The following is a 9,452-nucleotide window of genomic DNA, read 5'->3' as shown; positions in this document are numbered from 1 at the left end:
TATAATTTAATCTAAAATTCGTATTCGTCGTTTGTCTCTCGCCCTACTCTAAGCTCCACCAGAGCAAAAATCTCTTGTTTTGTTCTCTAGTTTACCCCAAATGCCTGCAACAAGGACAGGCGTCTGTTAGGCGCTTAGTAAATATTTGTCGAGTGAATGAATGGGAAGGGGCGGGGAGAATTTACATGGAATAGGAATGACTCTCATTCTAAACTGAAGGGGATCTCAACCCCAGATTGTAAATCCATTTTAAGACTTTAGCGTTTCAAGAAGTGGGGAAATTGATCCCAGAACTCTGAAGAGTAAAGTCGGGGTGCTCCGCAAACTGCAGACACTCCGGCTGATTAACTAGCTGTAGTTAAACAGCGGGAAAGCTGACTTCCGAGATTTTAATGGTTGAGGTATGTGAAAAAGAGATAGACTTAGTTTGCGTTGCTAGGTCCCGATAATCGTATTTATTCAACAAATATTGATTGTGTATCTATTTGGCGTTGAAGAGGAATCCTACGTGCTGCTGACAGTCTAGTGCTTCCGAGGGAGCTCTTTTCCCTCCCTTCCCCCCAAGCTTCCTAGGCTAGGTGTGGGTCCTGGAGAGTAAAGTCCATCTCACGGTTCCTAGGCTGGGAAGCAAATCTGCATTCCAAGGGAAGCATTCCAAGGAGCTTTAGGTAGGGATTAGAGTCATCAAACTGGCTCTTGCCCCAGGGTGGGACCGAAAAGAAAAGCCAGGGGGTTGGATATCGGAAAAGGAAGTGCCTCTTCTGGACCAAGTACCTCCAAACCCCTGGGGTGGTTTTTTAAGAGATTTTTTTTTTTTTTTAATATAAGATTGTTTAACTGACCTAAATATTGGAAAATGGAAATGCCTAAACTCTCCTAAGGTAACGCCTCAATCGTTAGGCTACTTAGTGTACTTGTAAAGTTAGGAGACACCCACCCCAACCCTATGAATACAGATTACAAGGACAAACCGGGAGGCCTCTGAGTCACAGTGATAGTCACCTGTTCTTCAAGGAAGCACACAATCTCAGAGAGACCAGACACATGGGGCAAAGGTGACACTAAGGCCTTTTTCAGAGCTTATGGTCTCTCTCCGTAAGGAATGTTACACTTGGCAGAAATGACCAGTTTATAGATACAGCGAAGACAGAAAATTAGAACAAAACATAGAATCCAGGAAGAAGAAATGAATTACATTGGTATATATTCAAGAGGGTAATTTTACTTTTGTGAAATGGAATAGAAGAGAATGATATAGGTAAACTAGAGAAGGCTTCATGAAAGAAAAGTGAATTTGGCGCCAAATTCTTATCCTACCATTCTTTCCTCGGTTCTTCTTGAGTTATCCAAGACTGTCACCACTACCACTAACAACTCTACTGAAATCGTTGTCTCAGAGATCACCTGTTATTCTGTGCCCAATTCCTAAATGGAGCAGCAGGAAGGCTACGCAGGAAGAGTATTTAAAGATAAGTAAATAACTGAAAAAGAGTGATGCCACTGGCTGAGCTTGAAAGGACAGGAGACAGAAAGGATTTGGGGATAACCTAAAAGAGGAAGAATAAAATAAATTAGCTTTGGAAATTCCATCTTGGGAGGTGGGACACACACACTGTAAGGTATAGTTCGGGCTGAGACAGAAAAGAAGGAGAGACGACCTCAACGGAGGTAGGTTACCTTTATTTAGGCAAGGAGGGGGCAACAGGTGGCCTAAGGACCAGACTGAGTGCAAGAGGGATCAAGGAGGCTTCATATTTAAAGGGAGGTTTGTGGAAGCAATAAGGGAAACGTTAGTCAGGTGGGATGTTTTGGGTATTCTTTAGTTGAGATGGCATTTGTAGTTGGGCAGGGGGTGATAAGTCCCTGGCAGATGTAGGGGGTGATAAGTCCCAGGTAGATACAACCGGCCTGCAGCATCAAGGCAGGACCTAAAGTTCAGTTCAGCAAGGGTCTTTGAGACTGTTGTTTTCTTTTCTAGGCCCAAAGACTCCTTCACACACAAACACAGTCTAGCAAACAACTAGAAATGAAGTTAAAGTTAGCACTAGAGACCGGATCTAAGAATCATCCTCATAGATGTGAAAGTTTCTAAACAGGACCAAACCTTGAGAAGTATGGAGTAGGTGGATAAAAGCAAAAATAAAAACCAGTGATGGAGTAGGCAGAGAGGTAGATGAAAAAGTCCATAGAAGAGGGTTGTTTAAGTAGAAGGGTTGGGATATAGAAATTATGGTTGATCTTCTAGATGTCAGTTTCAGCAGAGTGGCAGACCCTTAGGGCAAACTGCAATAACAGAATTATATCAAGAAAAGAGGAAAATGTACCTTGACTTAAAGAAAAACAGGGTGAAAGAAAGGGGAAGTTTTATGTTGGTTTTGTTTTCAGGAAAGAGAGACTTGATTGTATTTTAAGAATAAGCCAGAAGAGTGAGCAAGATTCAAGAAATAGAGAACAGTGAAAGCCTGCACATAGAAGAAAAGGTCAATTTTGTGTTCTGGAACTTAAATTGGAAGGCCAGATATGAAGGAGTGAGGAGTTGCAGAAGTTGAGTCAGATAACTTTAGCCCACCAGATTGATGGAGAAATTAAATTATTTATTATTAATATTATTTTAGTATTTATTTGTTTGTTTATTTGCTGTGCTGGGTCTTAGTGGAGGCATGCAGGATCTATTAGCTGAGGAACATGAACTGCCAGTTGTGGCATGTGGGATGTAGTTCCCCAATCAGGGACTAAACCTGCTCCTCTACACTGGAAGCACAGAGTCCGAGCCACTGGACCACCAGGGAAGTCCCAGGGAGTGTGATTCTGAGGGCTGGAGACTTGGTAAATAAGTTTTGAAGCTGTTGGAATTACCCATAAGCCTCAGGAAGAGTATGAAAACTGCCAAATGAATGGCACAAGTGAAATACTGCTGAAAAGTCTTCCTTTCAACTAGAATGGGAAGGTATCTAATGTGGACCTTAAAAAAAAACAGGTAGGTGAAAGGGTAGGGGGAGGCCCTTGGAGCAGGAAGGCACAATGTTTATTGTGGACACTGAAAGGAGATCCTCCAGGCTGAACAGAGGGACAGGCGAGTACTGAGAAACAGACTGGAAAGGTAAATTGTAGGGTAGCAAGGCCTTGCTTCCCTCATAGCTCAGTTGGTAAAGAATCTGCCTGCAAGGCAGGAGACCCCAGTTTGATTCCTGGGTCAGGAAGATCTGCTGGAGAAGGGAAAGGCTACCCATTCCAGTATTCTTGGGTTTCCCTGGTGGCTCAGCTGGTAAAGAATCCGTCTGCAATGCAGGAGACCTGGCTTTGATCCCTGGGTTGGCAAGATCCCCTGGAGAAGGGAAGAGCTACCCACTCCAGTATTCTGGTCTGGAGAATTAGTCCGTGGGGTCACAAAGAGTCGGACATGGCTGAGCAACTTTCACTTTCACTTTATGAATATCAAGGTAAGGAATGTGGGCTTTATTGATAGATCACAGAGAGCTACTGTAGATTTTTGAACAAGAAAGTGAAGGTGTACTTCAGAAGGTGAACCTAGGTAGGGATGATGAATGCAGTGGCGAGTCTTGACTGAGGTGGTAAGCCCTGCACTAGAGTAGTGACCAAGGGAGGAATGTCCGTTTAGCACATTACTCACCATTTCTTTACAAATTTCATTACAGATATTTTGCTCTTCCAATAGCAGTAACAACAGGTAATTGCACTCATGCTTAGGGCTTTTCCTGGTTGAGTAAAATTTCAATTATGGGTGTTGTTAGGGAAGATAAGAAATGGTCACTTTATATACTACTTGATACACTCTTCCAATTTTGGGGTTCAGGATTGCCAAGAGTCCCCCAAAGATATTTCACTTCTTCTGACCCACATCTTCCACTCTCTCCACAGAGATTTTATGAGTGGACATCACTGAGGCAGAGCATGAGTCAAGAGTCAAGAGACCTGTACTCTAATTTTCACTTCTGAAAAAGCTATAATCCTAGCCAAATTTCCTAAATTTGGAGCTCAGTTTCTTCTGAGAAATTAAGATAATTCCAGATTCCTTAATTATTTTGTTTCTTTTACGCTCCTTGGGAGGAAAAAGTCATGTTGGTCTTGCAGCTCCTCCTTTTATTATCAGCTGGAAACATGAATATATGTAACAATATCTAATATATAACAAGGTAACTGTTTGGGACAAAGAAGTCCAAGCAACATTTTGGGTCTAATCAGAGTCACTTCTTGATAAGGGAAAGACTTCTCTCCCAGCTCCTGAGTTGACCCCTTAACCTCAAACCCTTTCATCAGTACCAGCTTCTAATGCTCTGAGCAACGAAATTCCAGTATGTTCAGTCTCCAGCATACATTCAAAATATGGGTATCATTTAAAAGAAAAAAAGAGCAAGAAGGCTACATACTTCCAATTCCAATGGAAATTAAATGGAACAGATTCCTTCTGCATACTTTTTTTTTTCCCCTGAGCTGGTAAATCGCCATTCTGAGGAGAGAACCAGCTTTCTTCCACACACCCAAACAACAGCTGATTCCACCTCCCACCCTGCTTTCCTTTTCTCATCGGTGAAGGAGGCAGAAGCTAGACAGCTTAAACCTATACACACTTTCCCAAAACCCCACTTTCTCTCACAGTCCATGGTGGCAAAGAATTTCAGCAGAGTCTCACATTGATTTACTTAGGTTCTTTATCTGAATGATTTTCAAAGTCTGTCTCAAATACAGAGGCGAGATGATACACAGATAGAGCACTGGACTCGAAAACAAAACGCCTGATACAGCAGCCGCAGAGAAATGTTAACTCAGATCCATTCAACTGCCAGAGTGCTGTTAGCTGTCCGCCTTCAGTGACATAACCTTAGGATCTATCACCTTCCCAGGTGGCTTAGACAGTAAAGAATCCGCCTGCAATGCAGAAGACCTGGGTTCAGTCCCTGGACCGGAAAGAACCCCTGGAGAAGGAAATGGCAACCCACTCCAGTATTCTTGCCTGGAAATTTACATGGACGGAGGAGAGCCCATGAGGTCGCAAAGGGTTGGACACGACTGAGTGACTGAACTGTGAGGCAAGGACTTATTTATTTATTTGGCCACCCACAGCATGTGGAATCTAGTTCCCTGACCAGGGATCAAACCTGTACCCCTTGCATTAGAAATGAGGAGTCTTAACCCTTGGACTACCGGGGAAGTGCCCAGGAGGGGTTCTTTTTGCCAGCCAGGTGGTGAATAATGCCGTTCCCAAACTCCATCTTATAGTCTGCTTTCTCAGACCTGTCCTGGAACCAAGTGAGTCAGTTCAGGTGGTCTGGTAAGCAGATGCTGAGACAAATTTAGGAGTGCACGAGATTGATTGGGTAGTATCCCAGGTGGTGCTAGTGGTAAAGAACCCGCCTGCTAATGCAGGAGATGTAAGAGAGGCAGGTTCGATCCCTGGGTCGGGAAGATAGCCTGGAGAAGGGCACAGCAACCCCACTCCAGTGTTCTTCCCTGGAGAATCCCATGGACAGAGGAGACTGGCGGACTACAGTCCATAGACTTGAAAACAGTTGGACATTTGATGAAGTGACTTCGCAGTTCAGTTCCGTTCAGTTGCTCAGTCGTGTCCAACTCTTTGAGACCCATGGACTGCAGCACGCCAGGCCTCCCTGTCCATCACCAACTCCTGGAGCTTACTCAAACTCATGTCCATTGAGTCAGTGATCCCATCCAACCATCTCATCCTCTATCATCCCCTTCTCCTCCTGCCCTCAACCTTTCCCAGCATCAGGGTCTTTTCAAGTGAGTCAGTTCTTTGCATCAGGTGGCCAAAATACTGGAGTTTCAGCTTCAGCATCAATCCTTCCAATGAATATTCAGGACTGATTTGCTTTAGGATGGACTGGTTGGATCGCTTGCAGTCCAAGGGACTTTCAAGAGTCTTCTCCAACACCACAGTTCAAAAGCATCAATTTGTTTGGCACTCAGCTTTCTTTATAGTCCACCTCTCACATCCATACATGACTATAGGAAAAACCATAGCTTTGACTAAATGGATCTTTGTTGGCAAAGTAATGTCTCTGCTTTTTAGTACTCTGTATATGTTGGTTATATCTTTTCTTCAAAGGAGTAAGCATCTTTTAATTTCATGGCTGCAATCACCATCTGCAGTGATTTTGGAGCCCAAGAAAATAAAGTCTGTCACTGTTTCCACTGTTTCCGTATCTATTTGCCATGAACTGATGAGACCAGTTGCCATGGTCTTAGTTTTCTGAATGTTGAGCTTTAAGCCATCTTTTTCACTCTCCTCTTTCACTTTCATCAAGAGGCTCTTCAGTTCTTCTTCGCTTTCTGCCATAAGGGTGGTGTCATCTGCATATCTGAGGTTATTGATATTTCTCCTGACAATCTTGATTCCAGCTTGTGCTTCATCCAGTCCAGCATTTCTCATGATGTACTCTGCATATAAGATAAATAAGCAGGGTAACAATAGACAGCCTTGATGTACCCCTTTTCCTATTGGAACCAGTCTGTTGTTCCATGTCCAGTTCTAACTATTGCTTCCTGACCTGCGTACAGATTTCTCAAGAGGCAGGTCAGGTGGTCTGGTATTCCCATCTCTTGAATAATTTTCCACAGTTTGTTGTGATTCACACAGTCAAAGGCTTTGGCATAGTCAATAAAGCAGAAATAGATGTTTTTCTGGAAGTCTCTTGCTTTTTCAATGATCCAGTGGATGTTGGCAATTTGATTTCTGGTTCCTCTGACTTTTTTAAATCCAGCTTGAATATCTGGAAGTTCCCAGTTCATGTACTGTTGAAGTCTGGCTTGGAGAATTTTGAGCATTACTTTACTAGTGTGTGAGATGAGTGTAGTTGTGTGGTAGTTTGAGCATTCTTTGGAATTGGAATGAAAACTGATCTTTTCCAGTCCTGTGGCCACTGCTGAGTTTTCCAAATTTGCTGGCATATTGAGTGCAGCACTTTCACAGCATCATCTTTTAGGATATGAAATAGCTCCACTGGAATTCCATCACCTCCACTAGCTTTGTTTGTAATGATGCTTCCTAAAGCCCACTTGACTTCGCATTCCAGGATGTCTGGCTCTAGGTGAGTGATCACACCATCGTGATTATATGGGTCGTGAAGATCTTTTTTATATAGTTCTTCTGTGTATTATTGCCACCTCTTTTTAATATTTTCTGCTTCTGTTAGGTCCATACCATTTCTTTCCTTTATTGTGTCCATCTTTGCATGAAATGTTTCCTTGGTATTGCTAATTTTCTTGAAGAGATCTCTAGTCTTTCCCATTCTATTGTTTTCCTCTACTTCTTTGCCCTGATCACTGAGGAAGGCTTTCTTATCTCTCCTTGCTATTCTTTGGAACTCTGCATTCAGACAGGTATATCTTTCCTTTTCTCCTTTGCCTTTCACTTCACTTTTTTTTTCAGCTATTTGTAAGGCCTCCTCAGACAACCATTTTGCCATTTTGCCTCACTGAACCTTAAAAAAAGAACCCCTCCTGGATGGTTTGTGGAGTACAGATAGATAGTCTCTGAGACAAAAGGGCAATCCAATTGCTAAAACTTTCACTGATGATGAAGCAGGAAAATATTCCTATGTTGCAACAATTCGGACATATGTGGTAGGCGGAGGGATAGCAGTGAATCCAAGGACAATGGAATGGGCTGACTGTTATTAAGTAGTGTTGAGCCCTGCCAAGAGATAATGAAAAGCTGAGAGCAGTTACCAAACACTGAAAATTGACTGTGAAGGCCAAGAGAGCCTCTTTGATGGGTTACAAAGAGGCCCTTATCTATTGCAGTGGGGGAGGAAGGAAAAAAGAAAAAATGCTGAAGACCAAACTCAGGACTTAAGAATTCTGGGAGGCAGATCTGTACTCAAGGTCAGGATCCTAGTTCGGAAAACCCAGGACCCTGACGCACTGAACGGAGGTATCTAGGGGATTCCCTCAAAGATTCTTGACTCCCTACAATCTTCTCAACTCCTCGGCGCCTTAAGGGGGGCCCACCCTTTCCTATTAGGACCTAGCAGCCCCTCCATGTGGAAAGATACTGCAGAGGCCTACCCCCGCCACCACCCCTACCCCCTCAGAATTTGTCTCCATCTCCTCTCTTGACTGCCAGGATCTTACTAGGGTTAAGTTGCAGCATAGTCCAGTGAGAACATACTGGTCCTGATGAGGGAAGAAAATGACATACCCCCAAAGTAGCTGTGGCAACTGACCAATATGAGCTGTAAGAGTTGGGGAATATCTATAGAATTGGATTTTTGATGGTGCTTAATCAAGGGGCTGAAATACAAGACTGGGTAAGGAAGAGTTTATTGACTGGGACCCCCCCCTCCCCTCCTGGGATAGAATATAACTTCCTCTTAAGGCCCTGCCTCAGTGGCTCCTAGGAACATGGAGGATATGATAACCTTTGCTGAGTGAAGTTCAGTTGCCTGGACTGCCACAGCAATTGGGGGAAGAAAGGATTAAATGGCTCAGTAAAATGATCATGCCAGAGTCAATGATAAGAGACCAGAAACCCTACCAAAGGATGTTCCATGGAAGGTCTACGTGGATGCTAATTCACTCCAGTCATGTCAGACTCTTTGTGACCCCATGGACTGTAGCCCACCAGGTTCCTCTGTCCATGGGATTCTCTAGGCAAGAATACTGGAGTGGGCTAGAACAGTCCATTTAGCAGCGTCATCAGGAATGTGCTGGTGAGAGGAGGAACGCATTACTAGGAAGCTCAGTGTTGGTTTTCTTCTGCAAACCAGGGCTAGCAAGAGGAGATGCTGCCACAGCCTGCCTCTGCAACAGCAACAGGGATAATGGGGTCCCAAAGCAATAGAGGCCAAGTGGCAACATTTACCTGCCAGTAGGTTGGGGGTTATAATGATCTTAATGACTAGCATTGAAAAAGCAAGAGAGTTCCAGAAAACATCTATTTCTGCTTTATTGACTATGCCAAAGCCTTTGACTGTGTGGATCATAATAAACTGTGGAAAGTTAAAAATAAATAAATAAATAAACTGTGGAAAGTTCTGAAAGAGATGGGAATACCAGACCACCTGACCTGCCTCTTGAGAAACCTGTATGCAGGTCAAGAAGCAACAGTTAGAACTGGACATGGATCAACAGACTGGTTCCAAATAGGCAAAGGAGTACGTCAAGGCTGTATATTGTCACCCTGCTATGTAACTCATATGCAGAGTACATCATGAGAAACATTGGGCTAGAGGAAGCAAGAATCTTCCAGCAAGCTGGAATCAAGATTGCCAGGAGAAATATCAATAACCTCAGATATGCAGATGACACCACCCTTATGGCAGAAAGTGAAGAAGAACTAAAGGGCCTCTTGATGAAAGTGAAAGAGGACAGTGAAAAAGTTGGCTTAAAGCTCAACATTCAGAAAACTAAGATCATGGCATCCGGTCCCATCACTTCATGGCAAATAGATAGGGAAACAGTGGCTGACTTTA

This window comes from Cervus canadensis, chromosome 2, assembly GCF_019320065.1.
Source record: "Cervus canadensis isolate Bull #8, Minnesota chromosome 2, ASM1932006v1, whole genome shotgun sequence".
Taxonomy (NCBI): Eukaryota; Metazoa; Chordata; class Mammalia; order Artiodactyla; family Cervidae; genus Cervus; species Cervus canadensis.
The sequence above is the reverse complement of the archived record's forward strand: the minus strand, read 5'-3'. Positions refer to the sequence as shown.